At 37.3% G+C, this 21,583-nt stretch overlaps 1 protein-coding gene across 1 annotated transcript in view; it reads left to right on the top strand.

Annotated features, from left to right (window-relative positions):
* The first annotated feature begins 17,952 nt into the window (after positions 1–17,952).
* Positions 17,953–21,583, top strand: part of COX7B2 (cytochrome c oxidase subunit 7B2) — a 52,169-nt gene continuing 48,538 nt past the window's right edge. Inside the window, exon 1 of the mRNA XM_070410600.1 lies at positions 17,953–18,007. The gene's annotated coding sequence lies outside the window, so the exon portion shown is untranslated. The remainder of the gene's footprint in view (positions 18,008–21,583) is intronic.

A 21,583-nucleotide genomic window follows, 5' to 3' on the forward strand; every position in this document is an offset into this window, starting at 1 on the left:
AAAGTTGCTGTTGCTTGGCAGCTCCTGCATTGAGTGTCTGCCCCCTGGTGGTCATTGTGAGTCATAGCTACCGGTTGGCCAATCTGCTGGTTGGCCAGTCGCTTAGGCTTTCATATATATACTAGAGGCCCGGTGCACAAAAATTTGTGCACTCGGGGGGGCGTGGGCCGCCTGGCCAGTGCCCTCTTGCAGTCTGGGACCCCTCGGGAGATAACGACCTGCTGGCTTAGGCCTGCTCCCAGGTGGCAGAGGGCAGGCCCAATCCCTAGGTGCAGCCCCTGGTCAGGCTCAGAGCAGGGCCGATTGGGGAGTTGAGGCGCCGCCCCGTCATGCACAGAGCAGGGCGGATTGGGAGGTTGCAATGCCACCCTCAGTCACGCTCAGGGTAGGGCCGATTGGGGGGTTGGGGCACCGCCCCCTGTCACACTCAAGGCAGGGTCGATGGGGAGGTTGCGGCGCCACCCCCTGTCATGCACAGAGCAGAGCCGATCAGGGGGTTGGGGTGTTGCCCCGTCATGCACAGAGTAGGGCCGATCAGGGGGTTGAGGCGCTGCCCCCTGTCACGCACAGAGCAGGGCCCATCAGGGGGTTGAGGCGCTGCCCCCTGTCACGCACAGAGCAGGGCCTATCAGGGGTGTTGGGGCTCCGTACCCTGTCACGCACAGAGCAGGGCCGAGGGGGGGGGTTGGTGCGCTGCACCCTGTCACACACAGAGCCGCAGGGCAATCGGGAATGGTGAGCTCCCCCCTATCAGGCACAGAGCAGTGCTGATCAGGGGGTTGGGGCGCCTTCCCCTGTCACGAACAGAGCAGGGCGGATAGGGAGGTTGTGGCCCCGCCTCCTGTCACACACAGAGCCGCAGGGCGATCAGGGGGTTTGGGTGCTGCCCCCGGTCACACTGATCCCGGTGCCGGGAGCCTCGCTGCTCCGCTGATCCCAGTGCCGGGAGGCATATTACCCTCTTACTATATAGGGTAGAGGCCTGGTGCACGGGTGGGGGCTGGCTGGTTTGCCCTGAAGGGTGTCCTGGATCAGGGTGGGGGTCCCCACTGGGGTGCCTGGCCAGTCTGGGTGAGGGGCTGAGGGCTGTTTTCTGGAAGCGAGTGACTAAAGCTTCCAACCGCTCCTTGTTTTCTTTTTTTTTTTTATTCTGGGCCAGCTTTAGCTCTGAGGCCTCGCCGCTGAAAACATCGATACAATGTTGCTAAAGCCTGGCTGAATGAAAGCTGGTTTCTGGAGTTTTGTTTATCTTCTTATTTGCAACATAGTACATAGTTACTTAGAGTTGTAGCTCAGAGGCCAGCAAGTGAGGCGGGGAATGTTTGAGTCCGCAGCAAGCAAGCCTCATGTTCACTTCCAACTGCCTGGCTGCCGGCCGCCATCTTGGCTGACAGTTAATTTGCATATACTCACTGATTAGCCAATGAAAACGTAGCGGTCGTACGCCAATTACCATGCTTCTCTTTTATTAGTATAGATATATATATATATACACACACATATATATACACACACACACACACATATGATTAAAAAATAAAAATTTCACATATTTAAATTGTACGATGTTATGATTTGTTATAAATGTATACTGTGAAGTGATTAACACAGTTAAGCTAATGAATATATTCGTGCATCACAGTTAACTTTTTTTTTGTGGTGAAACTTAAGATTTACTCTCTTAGGAAATTTCAAATATATAATACATTATTATTAATTATAGTCACCCACCATTTTATACAGTAGATCTTTAGAACTTATCTTAAAACTGACAATTAAGATTCATAATATCTAAGTATACAATATTCCATAATAGATGTTTTATTTATATATATTTATGAATGAATAATATTCTTTGTATACATACATATATATTATCTGTGTATAATACCTATAATGTGAATTGTTAAATATATATGAACACATAAAATGAATACATATGTATCCATAATACATATGTATATGTTATATTCCATAATATATATTTTATTTATATATATTAATGAATGAATAATATTTCACTTTGTATATATACACATATATTATATATATAATACATATAATGTGAATACATAAATATATATGATTACATAATATGTATGCATATGTAATATATTCCATAATAGATGTTTTATTTACATATATATATATAAAAGATATATAGATATATAAGTGGGTAAAGAAAAATATATACCACATATATATGAACTTTTCTTTATCCATTTATTCATTGCTGGACACTTAGGTTATTTCTATATTTCTATGTCTTGACTATTATAAATAGTGATGCTGTGAACGTAGGGGTGCAGATATCTCTTCAAGAGACTGATTTCATTTCCTTTGGATATATACCCAGAAGTGTTTTTAATGTTTTGAGGAAACTCCCTACTGGTTTTCTTAATGGCTGTACCAAATTACATTCCCACCAAGAGTGTACAAGATTTCCCTTTTCTTCACATCTCACCAATACTTATCTTTTGCTTTTTTGTGATAGCTATCCTAACATGTTTGAGTTGATTTCTCACTGTGGTTTTGATTTGTATTTCCCTGATGATTAGAGGTGCTGAGCACCTTTTCATATGCCTGTTGGCTATTTGTATATCTCTTTGGAAAGATGTCTGTTTAGGTCATTTGCCCATTTTTTAAAACTGAGTTATTTGATTTTTTAGCTATTAAGTTGTATGAATTTCTTTTTTTTTTTGAATTTCTTATCTAGTTTGAATATTAACCTCATCTTTAATATTTGTAGCTTATTTTGTACTTTTTCTGTCTCAGGCCTAGAATCAGCAATTTCTCCAAGTAGCCTGATTCTTTTTAGAGGCAAATGATAGAAGCTAAGACTCAGGAGTTAGTTGTACTGATTTCTTTTGGAGTTAGTTGTACTGATTTCTTTTGGAGTGTCACTGTTTCTAGGTCTTACAGTAGACAGATCTAGGAAATATTGATATGTGTAACACACACACACACACACACACACACACTCATGTCAATAATTATTTCTCTCTAAATAGTGAAAACCATGAGTGCTCATTAGTACAATACCAGTCTTAAAACCATAGGGTTCATTTTAGTTTTCTCGTTTTGCCTATGTACAACTCTCATCTCTGATTCTGAATAACCTTTTTCCTGATTTCTCCTAGGAAATATTAAAGATAATGTACAAATAGCCTATATTCCCTTTTAACACCTCCCCCACACAGATGCCCTTGCCTCCCTGACACTCTGTGTGTGGATGTCCTTTTCACTCTACTTGGGGTCTTATACCCTATCCTTAGTCACTCTGTAGAGATGAGTTTCTTACCCTGCTTGGACTTTGACACCCAGTGCTAGGCTGCTCTCATATATATCCTCCTCACTCCATTTGAACTCTTAGTTCTCCCTGATGGACTAGACTACATGTATGAAGTTCCTTCTCACCCACTGAGGCTCTTGACACCTCACACTATGCCACACTCATCAAAGGTTGCCTTTTTCATCTTCCTTAGGTACTGATATCTCATGTCAGACCACCTTTTCATAGGGATCACTACTTACTCTGCATGGTTCTGAATATCTATGCTGGTCTTTGCCTCCTCTCTCTTGCTTGGATGCTTTCCCACCTCATAGCTTACTCCATTTTGCTCCTTCATGGTGATGCCCTCCTCACTCAGTTCAGACTCTGACACTCCATCATAGGGAGATTTCCCCTGTGAACATCCTCCTCGACTCATCTGGGCTCTCATACACTTGTCTGGATTACCATGGGTACCCCTCTCACAGCTGGCTGCCATGTCTGCTTTGCTGTCTTCTACCTGTTCTGTTTTGTTTTGTTTTTTACTTCATGTTTTAGAAAATGAAAAAGTTCGTTCTTAAGAGAATAGGACAGAAAACTGAGTTTGGTACTCTGAAAGTCAAGTGGTCTTCTTTATAGAGGGAGTCGTCAATAGATTACTTAGGTATTATCAGTCAGTATATTTAACCTATTGTTTTGTTTATAAATATTTGATATCTACTTAATCTTTCTTTCATAGCACATAGATTTGCCCCATTAATATCTCTTAGACAGTCATTAATCTACTATAGACAATAGTACACTTAGCAGAATGGCATTTTGTAAACCCCCTTTAAAAAAAAGGTTATCATATCAAGTCCACTTTGTGTCCTTGTACATTTAGTGTGTTTCTAGCAATGAAAAGAGCACAACACCTATAGGGAGTATTCCATGACCCCAAGCAGTTTATGATCTACTTGGACTAGCAGTTGTTCCAAAGGAGAAACAGTGTAGCACAGCATATAAACTTCCTGGCATTTTATAGTCATCTGGTAAATATAGTATATTTTCAGGGAATACTGTGACCTATGGGCTGGAGAAGTTGAAAATTCTTAGAGGATTTATGATACTTCAGTTTACCCTGGAGGATAGAGAAGATTTGGACAGCTGAAGAGATGGGGGAAAAGGAGGTGAATATAAAGAAAGTCACCGAGGCAGAATAAGCAATGGTGCATGGGGATAAGAAGGAGTTTATTCTGAAAAAAAAAAAATAATAAGTTGGAATGTTGTAGGAGGTTAAATTGATAATTAAAATGGGACATTATTCCCTGGGCTTTGGAACCTGTCAGACTGAGAAGTATGGGCTGTTCTCATAATCACTGAAACAACAGAAAGATCTTGAGCATTACTGCGACATGATGAAAGTGGTATATTTGGAAATTTATTTTGGAGGATGTTTAGACTGTGGATGGAAGGTGGAGAAAACTGTCATTCAGGCAGTTAAAAAATGACCTGTGTTTGGGACCTAGATACTGAGCTAGGATACTGAGGATTAAGATAGAACAAGTCTGACCTCTTTCCAGGGGACAGCTGAGAACACAGTGAAACAAATAAAAAAGTGGAAGGTTAAAAGTGCCTCCAGAAGATAAGCAACACGAGTGGGTAATGCATTATCTGAAAGAAACATGAAAATCTAGTATTTTGCATTTGTCATTGAATTTAAAAATACCTTTAATTTCCTTGTTTTGTAATTATTTTGTTCTATGTCCTCTCCAGAAAATCTTAAAAATGCAGACATGCTTGTTGCTTTTTAACTTTACACATTAGAGGTTGCAACTGGAAAAATACATTGCCAGTGACAATTTCAGGGGTGAAATTATACTCAACTACTTCATTCCTTTGGGATTGTCTTGTGTCTTCACTGCAACTAGAAACACCTGAACGTTGCCTTTTGTATATTTTGTGAATCTTAAAAGTATAACAAATTTAAGCAAATTCTGACATTTCCCCCTCACCTAGCTATGTTGCTCTTGCATAAAACACTAAAGTTGAGTATTGGATTTTGGTCATGTGTTGTAAATGATGGAATGAATTTAGTTTTCACAGAAATCTGAGCCAAATGTCCATGCATTAAAAAAAAAAAAAAAGATGGAAAAGCTGAAGTTTACAGACTAAGAGAGGCCTTGCTTAAATTTCACTTGAAACACAAAGTGGATTTTAATCTGAAAACAAATATATTTTTCTCTTTAGGGTACTTAATATTTTAATCCATTTACCCAGTAAACCTCAATTTTTGTCCCTGATACTTTGACCAGCATTATTTAAACCAGATTGTGGTTTAAATAAATAGGGAAATGATAATACTTCTAACAAATAATAGAGGGCTGCTACCATATTCTAAGTGTTTCCTACTGTACTTAATTTCTGTTTAATCAGGTTATCACCAGAGCCCTATGAGGTAGGTAGCATTCTTTGACATTGTCATCCCAGTTCACTTCATGACTCTATGCCATATAATTCCTCTTTTGATATAATTTGTGAAGAATTACCTTCCTGAGATAGAAAAAAGAAACAAAGATAATGTATATTCCTGAGAGCCAGATAAAGGAATTGAGGGTTTAGCAATTGGGGCAGCGGCAGGGAAGGACGTGGTAAAGATAATCAATAAGAGACATTTCTATTTTATTGCTACAATTCTACCCCACCCTGCCCCCAACCCTGGCTAATTCTACTTTTCCTTTAGGTCTCAGTGAACAGTTGAGTGGCCTTGGGAAGCCTTCCTGCTTCTTTAACACTGAGAAGGTGACCCCACAGCCTTTTGTTCTCAAATCATCTTTTGCAAGTTTAATATTTTATTTTTTAATTACCTAATACTATCTCTGTATCTTTCTCTAGACTTTATGTCTCTGTGGGAGGTTCTTGTGTTTTGCTTACTATTGTAGTCTTTACCCAGAGGTTACAGACTACAAGTGAGGGGGCAGTGTGTGCAGAGTATTATTATTATTATTATTATTACTATTATTATTTTTTGTTATGATATTTTTAAAACTCAGCCAAATTTAAAATATTAACATACTTTATGTTTAATAAAACCAGCTTCCCAGCTTTTTTAGAAGAAAATAAATATCAGAAATTCTAAGAATATTGGGCCATCTCTTCAATATTAGTTCAAGATAAATAGCCTTACACATATCATTTCTAATTTTCCCACAAAGGAAGGGCTGTTTTAATGGAGATAATACAATTTGGATTTTTAAAGGAATCAGCCTTCTTTATGTGGTTTGAAACTAAACACATTATTTAAGAATGTGGATTAATTTCTTCCCAGTGATCAGGGCACCTTTTTTTAAAAATATATTTTATTGATTTTTTACAGAGAGGAAGGGAGAGAGATAGAGAGTTAGAAACATCGATGAGAGAGAAACATCGATCAGCTGCCTCCTGCACATCTCCTACTGGGGATGTGCCCGCAACCCAGGTACATGCCCTTGACCGGAATCGAACCTGGGACCTTTCAGTCCGTAGGCCGATGCTCTATCCACAGAGCCAAACCGGTTTCGGCGAGGGCACCTTTTAACTCCTTGTTGAGCAGATAATGTGCTTTGAGATGCTGGAATAAGACATTTTGTGAGGAAACTGAGTAATCTTCAGATAAAATTAAGAATGTAATTTTATGGATAATTTATCTAGAAAGGACACTAACTTTTGTTTGAAATATTGGTTTCTCTTAGGAAAATAATAAGACAATAAAGAGTGTTGTTGATTATTACTTGACACTGGAGATTAGCATGAATAGAAAAAGATTTCTTTAAGGTTACTAGCTTTTACTGTTCTGTTTTTTGGTGAATATCCAATTAAATATTATTACTGTCTTCTATATAAGTCACTTTTCCTGGTTTGCCTGATATGAAATTTCTACTGTGACCAGGCCAGTTTCTAAGCTACTCTTTAGAAATACCATGCTTATATGTTCTTCTTATTTTTCACATATTGTCTCTAATTAAACCATTTCATATCACCTCTTTGGTTACCCAGGTCTTAACTATTCTCCCAGGTCTAACATAAAATTCTCTTTTTCATACATCTTTAAAAAAATTTTTTTTTTTTTTATAAAGGGCATGGACATTGGAGTTTGATAAACCTGGTTTTGAAACCAAATCTGCTTACTTATTATGTGACTGTGTTGACACTAGCTTCCCTGATCCTCAACTCCCCTTAAAATGGTCAGAATTGGCATTTTATGAGAAAAAAATTGTAGCATGTTAAATATCTGAAGCATCTTAAAGTGCTGACAAATATTTTCTACAGCACTTGATAAAGCAAAGATTGTAAATGAACAGCTCACAGAATGCATATGCCTTAGAGGTATATCTATTTGATTTACACAATGTTTTAAATACTTTCCAACCCTAAAAAATCAGGAGATTACATAAATATCTAGATTCTGGTTTCTGTTTAGAAAATTAAAACATCTAATTCCCAAATAATAAGCAATCATAGGTACTAAGTAGGCAGCTTTTCCTTAACAAAAAAAAAATCTCTATTTTTTTAAGTATATTTTTATTGATTTCTGAGAGGAAAGGAGAGAGAGTAATGAGAGAGAGAGAGAAACATCAATGATGAGAGAGAGTAATTGATTGGCTGCCTCCTGCGTGTCCCCTCCTGGGAATGTAGTCTGCAACCCGAACATGTGCCCTGACCAGAAATGGAACTGTGACCTCTTGGCTCATAGGTCAAGGCTCAACACTGAGTCAATGCCGGCCAGGCAAGTAGGCAGCTTTTCTGAGGAAACATGCTTCAATTTGGCACAGTATCTACCTTGCCTTTTGCATTTATTTACTTGTCCTTCTTGGACCTGGTAATTTTTTGAATTTACTATCCTGGAATTAAACCAGGTATTTTTGTATTTGAATACATTCTACTTTTCATTTTTAACTGTACCCTATTCTTTCATTACAATATATTTTATTTTATATATATTCTCTCTATATGTAGTATATATTCTCTCTCTACATAAATATTATATACGTATAATAGGCTCCTAGAGAGCAGACATTTGATTTTTTAAAAAAATAATGAAAATTCCCACTAGCTACTAACATTTATACCACACTGTAAGTAAAATAAACACTAGTTAAATTAGATTATGAGGTAAAATGCTGTAACTATATCAGTGGAATTCACTTTGTGTGTTAATAGTATTCCTTTCATCTCTCAATAAAGCTTTATAAAGGAGGAAAAATGCAGAGGAGAAGGGAAAAAAAGAAGCTTCTCTTATTCTTTCTGTTCTTTCCAACTCCAGGATTGGTTTTCCATGGCCTTTCTTCTGTTCACAGATACTTTTGTATTGCACACGTTCTGAAACTCTTTGTTTTGATCAGTTTTTACTTCTGTAGCTCTCCCACTGGGAAATTATACTCGCTCTTTGTTTAATTTAGCTGTTACATAAATATGTTGAAGTGCTCCACTATTTCAGTTCCTGCTGTGAAAATATTTTGTAAGCAGCAGTATTAAAACACTTTTTTTTCTCAGCTGTATAGATCATAGGAATTTGAAAGCAGCAAGAGAATGCTTATCCAGTGTACCACGGGGCTTAGAAAAGAAAGTGGTGTGCCCACAGTTTACCTCAAGGTAGAAGAACCCCAATTAGGACCTACATTCATGACTCTAAATTGATGTTTAAATTTTAAATAGAAATTAAGTTTTTGTGATGTTTGTAAACAAAATAAAATGGATTCCACTTGAAATAGTTACGTTCTTGACCTCACACCCCAAATCAACTAAGTACTTATTAAACTTAATATGTGGGATAAGTTTATTCCCCCAAGAGCCATATGGGATAGGTATTGCTATTATCCTCATTTTATAGTAGGGAAATTTGAGGTCTAGAAAGGTTAAGTAACTTGTTGAGAGTTAGATAGGTAGTGATAGTGGTGAGATTTTTGACTCTTACTGTCAGACTTCTGCTTCTGTACCCTTACCACTAAGCTGCCCACCTTGTCATCCTGTGCGTACCTTTCCTATTCTGTTTGCATCTGTCATGCCCATGAATAAGAAGAGCTGGTATAATGTTGACAAAATTTTCAGTCTTCCTACCTCTGATTGCTTGAAATTTCATTTTTAAATTTAAAAGTTTCTACCATTATTGCACAGTGATAGCAAACTGTATCTCCATTGTTTGAATTGTTCTATTTCTATTCACCATTTCACTTCATCTGTGAAATTCTAGAGTTGTCATAGCTGTGATTTTCTTCCACTGAACATATCCCTTACTGATGCTTTCCCCTTAAAAACAAACAAAAATACACTTCAGCTATGATGACTGGTTGAATAAAAAAATTCTGCCTCAAGAATTTTCCAAGAATTAATAACTCGGCCTCAAGACTTTTCCAATTACTTAAAATATCTCTTTTTCCCCTAAGAATAGTTTGGTCTTCAACTATTAATTTTGCCCTTTCTACTTAAAGGTGTCTGCTGGGATGAAAAACTGTGCACTTTCTTTCTATTCAAGGGAAAATTTTCTGTTCAACATTGTTTTTTTTTTAAAATCAAAATCTATATGCAATGCTGGATGAGCCACCATGGGAGGAGACTAAAAGAATAGAAACTGGACTTTGCAGTTAAAAAGTAGAACATATGAACAACATGGTGAATAGTTAAGTCCATGTAAAGGTGACCTTGAGCAGTGAAAGTCAGTGTCCCAGTATAGTGTGGAGCTGAGGTGAGTATGTGGAGTCAAGCATGTTTGAACCAGGTGATGTTAGTCAATGGCTTTGGAAAGAAATCCTGTTCCTCTGCCTGGCCGTTTCATTCCATTATGGTCTGTAAAAAATTGGAGGAAGCAGATAACTCAGATTTTAGGACTGTTTTTTAATATAATATTTTTTTTCTGATAAACAAGACTTAACTATGAATATTTTAAAACTGAAAAGTATGAAGAAGCCCAGCTGGCCTGGCTCAGTGGTTGAGTGTCGATCTATGAACCAGGAGATCATGGTTTGATTCCTGGTCAGGGCACATGCCCCAGTTGCGGGCTCAATCCTCAGTGAGGGGGTATGCAGGAGGCAGCTGATCTCTCTCATCATTGATATTTCTGTCTCTCTCTCTCCCTCTCCCATCCTCTCTAAAATCAATAATAAAAAAATGTTTTTAAAAAACTAAGAAGAAAAATATTGTTACCTTGATACCCAGAGAAATCTATTGTAAATATAGTTAATTATCTATTTCTCTGGCTCCATGTATTTAACTGTCTAAACAACTGCCTCTTGCCTCTATATTATATAAGTTCAACAAATTTAAGATCAGATTGCCTAGGTAATTTTTAGCTTATCTTTTCTCATTGTGTAACTAAAGAAGCACATAAATCAAAGTAGCCAGTACATGTGAGTAGATTGCCATACATTTAATATTGCTCAAAAGCATGCTGTTGTCATGTTTTCTTCTGTGATGATTAGCATATTTTGTTATTCTCTCTTACACTATTCTTCATTTCTTCATTTTAAATTAGGAATAAGTATTGAATATTCTTATACAGAAATCTTAGATTTTTTAAAATAATGAGGTAAACATTTATGATTATTTTTTTCTAAGTGTTATTCTGTTAATTTCTTTAAATATTTTTTTATTTATTTCAGAGAGGAAGGGAGAGGGAGAGAGGGATAGAAACATCAATGATGACAGAGAATCATTGATTGGCTGCCGCCTGAACACCCCCACCCTCACCTGGGCTCAAACCTGCAACCTGGGCATGTGCCCCAACCAGGTATTAGACCATGACCTTCTGGTTCATAGGTCCACACTCAACTACCAAGCCACACTAGCTCGGATATTCTGTTAATTTCTTTAGGAATCAATCCTAGATCTAGGCTTTATAGGTTAAATCTATGAGCTTTAAAAAAACCAAACATTTTTCTTTTATTTTCATGAGAAAAGTAAAACATTAACATAAAAACTTTAAAAGGAGGAAATTGACAAAAGAAAAATAAAATATAATCAGATAACTAGATTTCACTCTAACTTTTGGGTTTATAGTTTCACTAGAGACCCAGTGCACGAAATTCATGCATGGGTGCGGTCCCTAGGCCTGACTGGCAATTGAAGTGTGAGCATCTGGTGTGGAAGGGCAGGTCCCAGCTGACCTCTGGGCCCAGGGCAGCACCTGGGCCCCTGGGTCCCTGCTCACCCCCCTCTGCCTGAGTCATGGTGCCCAAGTCCCCACACACAGTTGTGGTGAGCACGGCAGGACACTATAGGCTGGGGTGCAGCGCGGACCTCTGAGCCACCCAGCGACACCGTATGGAAGCCAGGTGGGCAGCTCGACCTTTCCTGGCTGGCCTCGCAGACCAGCTCCTGTGCGAACCCACAGAGAGCCTGATCGGCCCCTGTGGTCCTGGTGGCTGCAGCCCGGCTCACCTGGAAAAGGCTGCTCAGGTGTGGGGCAGGCTCCTTGCGGGCACCCGGCACCTGAGCATGGGGCTTCCTCAGTCCACAAGCCCTGGTGTCCCAGGGGAGGATAGCCGGGGAGTGAGACTGAGCTTGGTGGACACCTCACATCTCACCGCACCTTCATCCCCATCACCCCCACCCCCAGGTAGCTGACAAGGAGTCATAGTGAGTCATGGACACACCCCCTAACTTCCATGCTGCCCCTTGGACGTCAGTACAAGTCATAGCGAGTGGTCGAACTCCGGGTCTTCTGGTCGAACTCCTGGTTGAACGACAGCCTGAGGAGACAATTTGCATATTAGGCTTTTATTATATAGGATAATTATTTCTTATTAAAATGTTACTATGGCTTATTTCACTTAACTATAGAACTTTCCAAGTCAATTATTTCTAAATACTTCTTTTTGTTGTTGTTTTGCTTTTTTGAATATCCTCACCCGAGGATATTTTTTCCATTGATTTTTTTTTATGGAGAGTGGAAGAGAGAGGGAAAGACAGAGAGAAACATTGATGTGAGAGAAACACATCAATTGGTTGCCTTCTGCACAGCCCTGACCAGGACCTGGTCTGGGGAGGAGCCTGAAACCAAGGCACATGCTCTTGGTTGGAATTGAACCCGAGACCCTTTGCTCTGCAGGCCAATGCTATATACACCGAGCCAAGCCAGCTAGGGCTCTAAATACTTCTTTAAATGGCTTTATAATATTTCATCATAAGAACATTATTATTTTGATGACTTTGTTATTGAATATATAACTTATTTCCAATGTCTTATAAAAATTCTGTAATAAATATCTCTTATATGTTGACGGATTTTATTCCTGGTACTATCTTCCGCTTATTCATTCTTTTCACAAATATGTCTTGAGTGATTACTATGTGTTAAGGCACTTTGCTACCCACTAGCTTCATGGAGCTTATAGTGTAGTACAGTAATATCCAATAGAACTCTTTACAATGATGGACATGTCTGCCCATTAAATGAAGTTATTTTATTTTAACTAATTTAAAATAAAAATAAATTTAAATAGCCACTTGTGACTGGTGGCTACCATCTTGGATAGAGCTAGTTTAGAATTTACCTACTCATATTCTCAAATCTGCTGGGTATCTTGACTACTGTGTACTGTTCAAATTTCATATCTATACTAAGATATTCTTTCATGTATTCTTTGAAGAGAAATACCTTGTATTCTATTGCAGAAGTTTTACTAAATTTAATAGTACTTGAAAAATTACAGATGCAATTGGGTGAAAGAAAAACCAAACTGATAGTTCATAATTAAGAAGAACCAAGATTAAAGAAGAACCAAGATTAAAGTTAAGATGTTATGTGACTAGCAATATTTTCTTTCTTCTTTCCAACCAAACATTTTTTATAAAACTATTTTTTTTATCATAAAATAATTCAAGCCCTGGCCAGTGTGGCTCATTTGGTTGGAGTGTCATTCCGAATACCAAGAGATTGCTGGTTCAATTCCAGGTCAGGACACATACCTAGTTTTTGGGTTAGATTCCAAGTCAAGGTGTGTTAACGGAAGCAACTGATAGATGTTTATTCCTCATGTCAATCTTTCTCTTTCTCTCTCTTCCTCCCTCCCTCCCCCTCCCCTATCTTTCTCTCAAAAAATCAATAAGCATATCGTTGGGCAAGGAATTTTAAAAAAATTAATGTATAAAAGTTCTTTAAAAAACGCAATGTTTTAGGTAACCACTTGTCTAAAGTAAATGTGAAAAATCTAAAAAGCTATCTTTTGATACCTGTTGATACATATGTTGATATAGATTTTATTATATTTGTTCAAATTATTCTCAGGAAATTTTTAGTTAATTATTATTATTAGTAGGTAGTATTTAATTAGTATTCTAATTTAAAAATAATTGTTCTACCTTCTACTCAATGTATCTTGATGCTTTGTGATTTATGTAATCAAAAAATAGTTTTAAGTAGTTTAATGTTTTTGTTGCAGTAGTAAATGGTATTGTTTTTTTAGTTTCTATTTCTGAGAATTCATTATAGGTGTATAAATATGTCATCGATTTCTGGGTGTTAATTTTGTATCCTGCTACAATGCTAAATTCATTTATTAAACCTAGTAGGTTTTTGGTGGAGTAGTTAGGGTTTTCTATGTACAATGTCATGTCATCTGTGAATAATGACAGTTTTACTTCCTCCTTTCTCATTTGAATGACTTATATTTTTTCTTCTTGTCTGATCTCTGTGGCTAGATCTTCCAGTACTATGTTGAATAAGAGTGGTGAAAGCAGGCATTTCTGTCTTGTTCCTGTTCTTTAGGGAAATACTTTTGATTTTTGCCCACTGAGTATGATGTGTACTATAGGTTTGTCATATATAGCCTTTATTACATTGAAATATGATCCCTCTATTCATACTTTGCTGAGAGTTTTTTATCAAAAAAGAGTGTTGGATTTTGTTGAATGCTTTTTCTTTGTTTATTGATATGATCATGTGATTTTTATCTTTCAATCTGTTTATGTGATGTATCACATTGAACGAATGAAGAAGAAATAGATTTTAAAGCATTATAGGAAAACTAGAGGCTCAGTGCACGGATTCATGCACCAGTGGGATCCCTCAGTCTGGCCTGTGTCCTCTTGCAATCTGGGACCCCTCAGGGGATGTCAGATAGCTGGTTTTGGCCTGATCCCTGCAGGCTTGGGTCAGACAGGAGGGAGCCTGATCCCCGCTGGCCCGATCCCCACAGGCCCGATCCTGTGCATTGAGTGTCGGTCCCTCGGTGGTCAGTGTGTGTCATAGTGACTGGTCGACCAGTCGTTTGGTCGCTTAGACTTTCATATATATATATAGATAGGATCCTTACTATAGATAAATCTAGATAAAAGCTGAATACTAATCACATTAAGGCTTAATGTGACAGTGCTTTATTTGCATACAAATCATAAATGTACGAAAAGAAGCAGGGCAGGTTCTTTCCCTGGGTTATACCTAGCTAATTCAAAGTCTTGCGTGCAGTATATGCTCATTAAATTTAGTTGTATTGATGAAAAAATAAATTAAAAACCAACCTAAACATGTTATTACAATGAAGTATTTAAAAATAGGTTATGTTAGGTTCTTATTAATTAAAATGAGCTGACTTTGATTAATATTAAGTGTTAGCCAGTTTTGAAATACCAACTTCCAAAGGCTTATAAATAGTAAAGAGTCACAACTCTGGCACTAATTTGGTGTACTGGGAGCCTAATAGGGTTACATGTCCTTTACTTAACATTGCGTCTTACCACTTTCTCCTTGTAAGGAGGCTGGTATGAGGGTGACTAGACCTGGCTTCTCTTAACTCCTTTCAATGGTGATTACCTGAGAACTGGCTAGATTACAGGGATCCTTGCCCTACAAAAAAAATCTATAAAGAATCCATCTTTGTTAAAAAACAGCTCTAGCTCTTTCAATACAAGGACTAATATTGTTAGTGAATGACCATCTAGAGCAGTGGTCCATGAGGTCTGAAGGTTGGTGACCACTGATCTGGAGCAGAAAGAACTGAATGCTTTCTGGCATCTATCGATTCCCACTGCCTCTTACCAGTTTCTCCTAGGAAGGGGAAAAGTAGAAGACCCTAAGGCTGGAATGGAGGTGACTCCACTTGGCTTCTCGTGTCCCATTCAATTGTGAGCCTTTAGTAAGTCAGCAGTTTCAGTTTTCCCTTTGCTCATTAGTATCTCTATTTCATATTTCTCTGAGGAATCTTACCTAATAATAGACAAACATGTAAATTGACTATCCCTCCACTACGCTCAGCAGCCAATCAGGAGAGTATGCAAATTAATCCAACAAAGGTGGCAATTAATTTGCATACGTAGGCACGAAGCCGCAGAGCGAAGACTGAAGGCTCTGGCCAGAGCAGCAAAGTCCTGGGTCCCGGAGGAAAACTGGTGCTGGCAGCCAGGGGAAGGGAAGGCCTATTGCACGAATCTCTTCATGCAACGGGCCTCTAGTCTGGATATAATCTTCTCAGAGAAATGCTTTTCTTCTGGTTTTCCTCCTACTTCACTGTCCTACCTTTTTATCCTGGCTTTTCCATATTTCCTTGGCTTCTAAGTGTTGTATTAACCCACGGCTTGCATTACTTTTCTATTGCAAATTACCACAAATTTAGTGATTTAAAACAACACATACTTATTACTACTTTGGATCAGAAATCTAGGCACAGCCTAACTGGGTCTCCTGTGAGACTGTAATCACAGTGTCACCTGGTGCTTAGGTTGTCATCTGAGTGCTTGGGTAGAGAAGGATTTATTTCCAAGCTTAGGTTGTTGGCAGAATTTATTTTTTTGAAGGTATAGGAGTGAGGTCTTGGTTTTCTTGTTTCTTGGGGGCTGGAGATCTTATAAGATGTCAGCTAGAGAGCCCTCAGTTTCTAGAAGCTGCCCTCAGTTCTTTGCCAAGTGGGTTCTCAACTTGGCTGCTGGCTTCACAAAAGCTAGCTAGTGAAGGAAAAACTTATATAATGTAATAATGTGATCACACAGTGTAATTCATATATAACCTGTCACGTATTTTATTGGTCAGAAAAAAGTTACAGGTCCTGCCTACAGAGTAGGGAGTGGGATTCATAGGAGGACATGACCACCAGGAGGCTGGGATAATGGAGCCACCCAGGAGTCTGCCTATCCCAGGGCTAGTCTTTCACCCTATCTCTTCTCTGTCTGCACCCAATTTATGTATCTTGTGGATTTAAATACTGTCAATGAAGGGAGAGTGTTCAGTTTTATACTTAAAAGCTTGACCACCATATTTAAATTCCACATTAATACAGTCAACGCTTACTTTATATTGCTCCTCTTGGGTATGTCTAATGGACATCTCCAAATTTACATATCCATAGTCAATATAATTACTTTCCCTAATAACCTGCTTTTTTCACAGTTCCACTTAATGGCAGCTTTATCCTTTCAGTTGTCCAATCAAAAACCTTTGTGTCATCCTTGACTTTTCTATTCTTTCCTATCCAAAACCCAATTTATCGAACCTTTTAAAAAACTTTGCTGTTTCTGGTTAGTATCCCTATCTTCAAGTGGCATTAAATGTAATCTAAAATATGGGTCAATTGGTGGCTACCTGGCAACCATTCTAGTCCTAATGGGGAGTAAACTCTATTAGCAATTTTTAGCAACTGGTCAGGGCCTACTCTCTGATCTTGCTATTGATCGAAACTACATGGCTTTCTTTACAATATGCCAGATTGCTTCATGTCAGATGTTGCCTCTCACCAAACAAGGCTTCATATACCTTAATGAACCTTTCAGTACTTGTTTCACTCCAAAGATCAAGGAGTAACACAGGTAATGGTAGTCTAACATACTCTTTCTGTGGAGTTTTCTCCTTTGTGGCCTATCTTTTTTTCATACTATGTTCTTTGTTCCTTCCTTCTCTCCTACATCCTCAAAAACTGTTAAAATATGTTTCGGGATAGGTATGATGTCCCATCATTCATATACACTTACGTCTAAACTAGTTAATAAATGTATTATTTTCTCCAGGTGAATTTTTACTTTATACCGTTACTCTTGTTATAAAATGATTTTTTCCCTATCAACAGGATTTGAGACAGTAATGTGCTTGTTAATTTGATTTAGCATACAAACATAGAAAGGTTCATGACTGTTTCCTTGAACTCATGAGGGAGAGGTAGCTCTCTACTGTCTATACCAGGGGTGGGCAAACTTTTTGACTCGAGGGCCACAATGGGTTCTTAAACTGGACCGGAGGGCCGGAACAAAAACATGGATGGAGTGTTTGTGTGAACTAATATAAATTCAAAGTAAACATCATTACATAAAAGGGTACGGCCTTTTTTTTTTTAGTTTTATTCATTTCAAACGGGCCAGATCCGGCCCACGGGCCGTAGTTTGCCCACGGCTGGTCTATACATATTAGGTGAACCATGGCCAGAACATTCTCTGTTTGAACTTGGGCACAGGTAGATGGTGACTCATGGAGGCAGCTGATAGAAAAAAAGGAGTGACCTCAACTATAATGTTTGAGAAAAGTTTATAAACTCATTCTCTACCACTATAGAAAGTTGTGCAGCTATCTTTTCTTCTTTTCACATACTTTGTCATTCTTTCCTTTCTACTTTAAGTTATTTCTTAAAGTTTATATTAGCAGGTATCGTTTGTAATTTACCTGCATTTCTGGGTAACTTAGCCCATACTTGTCTTTTGCCTTTTTCTATTTTCTTGAATTCTTACAGTAATTTTCTAATTATATTTTTAGGATTCTGCATCTTGAACTTTTGGAGATCATCTGAGCTTCAGAATTTCTACCAGGTAATGAGAAAATATGAAAAAGGCCCATAGTGGCCAGATTATAAGTGTCAGCTTTAGATAACTTTGAGAATCCTTTTTCTTTTCTTTTTTTTTTTTTATGAAAGAAAAAAAAACCCTGAAATTCTGGTGGATATTTTATAAAAAATGACATTGATGATAAAACATTTTTTTAAAGTTGTATGCAATTTTAAGTGCTTTACTTATTATTCAGAATTAGCCCAACCACAGAAAGAATAAAACAGATGCCGGCTAAACAGGTATATGTTTTCAAAACAAGATACTTCCTATCAGCAGAGAATGTTTTACTTGATAGGAAAAGGGAGTTGTGTTTTGCTGGCAACAGTTTTGGAGAGATGAGCTCTTGTTGCAGGTACTACATGCTTTTAAAAAACCCTTCATTTTGGCTAGCTGAAACCACCACGTGTTTTAAAATGTCATCCATCATTTCAGTGTTAAGATCGCCCCCTGGTGTGAATACAATCACACCATATGTTTATGAGAAATTTAGACATTGTTTTTAAAACCTCATTTTTCTATTAGATAGTGACAAGCATCTTTTTTAATGCTAGTTTGATTTGGTCAGTATGATGTATAACTATCTATAAATATAAATTAATTTTTTTCTTTGCCTTTATCCATTGTTATATCTGTAGTTAGTGGTCAACTTGAAAGTAGAATTTGGGAATATCTAATTTGTAATCTTCTTTAGGTTAATAACCAATAATATATCACTTAGTAAATGTGAAATTACATACTGAAATAAAATTTTATAGGATAATCAAGTTCTGGGGTGGTAATAATTTTGTTAAGTGACAAATTGCTGTGCATGGTTTCCTTTTTTGGTAAACTCATGGGCACTTTAATAATTAAACATTAAAATTCAAACATTACATTTTCTTTTTGAAATATTCATGGTGTGAAAAAATTAATCCAAGTTTTGAGATTTTCTTACAACGCAGCAGTTCCCCATAGCCTCGGAACTTGCAAATGTAAGCATAATTCATCCCCGAATCATAAATAGAGCTCTTGTCTATCCCCTAAGTGACCCCACCCCCATAGATTCTCATTCAAAAATGGCAGCACAGTACCTACTTTATTTATAACTGTCATTTTTCCTTGCATTTAATTTTTAGTCCTTTGGGAATCATTAAACCATCCTTACAAAGTGAAAGTATGCATAATATTTTAAACTGCATTTCTGTACATTTGGTTATTGCTATTATATTTCCCCTTACTGTCTCTTCTCCAGACTATATTATCTTTATCGTTTTAACTATTTATCATAGGGTTTATGTTCTAAACTTGATAATTTGCATGTTTATAATATTGAGCTGTTTGCAATACACTGCTTTTACTTTCATTTCCTTCTCCATACTCTCTCATTTAATTCTGAACCCTTAAGCTCAGCACAGTATTTGTATTAAATCCTAACTTATTGAAAGGATATCTTCTAAAATGTAGAAAATAAACACACACAAAAAATCATAGCAGTGAATCTACCAGAGTAGATTTGAATTTGAATAGTAGTTCTTATTTTTACTAGCACCATGACCCTCTCAGAGATTCAATCTCTTCTGTAAAATGAAATGCAAATCCTATTTCACAGGATACTGTTAACTCATCCTTTGTATTAATATGTACTTAACACTTACTATATGCCAGATTTGGGGTTGAGTGCCTCATGAACATTTACTTTTCACAACATTTCTGTGAACTAGGTGCTAGTATTTCTACTTTATTGATAAGCCTTAGAGTAAGAAACCTGGTAAGTGCAAAAACCAAGATTTTAATCATGGTCTTTCTGACTTAAAATGAACCCATCACCATTCTGCTATGCATTTGTTTTAATCACACTCATTTCTGCTACTTTGTTGATTTCATTGTTCTTAAGGTCAAATAATCTCCCAATGTGTAAACATAGAGGAAACAGAAATTTTGAAAAAGAGGAGGTGGATTCTTTAATAGGGATGTTCTTTGTTTCCAGAAACCAGAGTGACTTTAGGGCATTTATTCTTCTACGCATTTTATTTTTTTTTTCAAACCAGGCAGTGCATTAAGAGAGCTCTTGTTAATAGCATGGTTGAGCTGGTAACAGCAGTGACAAGGACTATTGGGTTAGTGAACCTTAAGGATCCTTTATGCATAATGTAAAGGCAGGATAATAAAATGCTAATTTTAAAAACTATTGCATGCTTCTAACTCACCATTTCTGTTGGTTTTTCTCTGGACCTGGGCCTATCCTCTGTTCCTGTGTGCCTTGCTATTCTATTTAAGTATCTAATTACTTGAATTGGCTCTGTGAAGCCTTCATCATTTTTCTTGTGGTTTAAGAATTTTTCCGGATATTTTACATATCAGATCTTACTCTTTTAATTGCTACAGAGGTCAGTGTAATAAGTTCCTTATTTTGTTAATAATTTGTTTTGAAGTCTACTAAGTAACTCACCATGGAAACATGGCATGATCAGGCCTATACTTTGTTTAATAAAATCTGGTGTTTCATATTATTCCCTGGGTCTTTGAAATTTGCTCTAAGGAGTAGACTGTTCAACCATGATTTAAGAGCACATTGAATGGCATTTGGTTCCATGGCGTCATTTTCAGTGGCTGAATGACTATGTTTTTGTTGAGGTTCACTTCTGTTATACTTAGGTCAGATGTATAGGCACTAATACAGACAAGTGTATGTATTATTATCTCTTACTTGGGTAGTACATTACTCCAAACACACACTATCCTTAGGAAGGTTGGCTCAGTCATCATTGAATCAATGAATGAGTGAAAAAATGGAAGTCATTTTAGTTTTCTACCTTCATTTTAGCCCCACCTCTACACTTTTTTCCCATGCCCATACACACACACACACACACACACATTTCTTGAATGTGCTCTTTAACTTAGACTTGTTTAATGTCCGTGGAATCAATTTGGGTTAGGCCCTCATAATATCATTTTGGGTTAGGCCCTCATATTTCTCACCTGAACAATTGGAATAGTCCTTTAATTATATTCTCTCTCCAATGTTACCTATACCCAGTAAATTTTCCTAAAGCAAGTCTTAAATATATAGTTTTCCTAAAGCATTGACACTAATTCATTTAGTGTCTTTTTCTCAAAACACTTTGGTTCTTGCTTACCTCTCTTCTAATTTGGCTCACTACCATTATCCTCACCCTTTGGATTCTGTACTTTGCACCACTGAAAAAATTATAAATCCCAGAATACTTTTTACTTTCTTTTCCTTCCCATGCCTTTATCAGTTAATGCTCTGTGCCACTAACACCCTTCTGCACTTCATTTGGGGAGCTCCATTTTCTCCTTCTAGGACAATTCTTTCCCAACTAAACTCCCACTCCACAAAGCACACACATAGGCTGAGTTAGTGCCTCTTCAGTGGACCAGTGCAAGACCCTATGTTCAGCTCTGTTATTGCAAAGTTCAATTTAAAGTGGGCAGTTTGATGGCAAGTATTATATTACTCTATATATTACTCTATGTATTGCCAGATATATAGAAAATTCTTGAGAAAACTTTATGAAGCTCATGAAGAGGATGAATGGAATTAGAATTCCTGTG

The sequence above is a fragment of the Myotis yumanensis genome, unplaced genomic scaffold, assembly GCF_028538775.1.
Source record: "Myotis yumanensis isolate MYYU_CA2020_CCGP unplaced genomic scaffold, mMyoYum1.0.hap1 SCAF_1, whole genome shotgun sequence".
Classification (NCBI taxonomy): Eukaryota; Metazoa; Chordata; class Mammalia; order Chiroptera; family Vespertilionidae; genus Myotis; species Myotis yumanensis.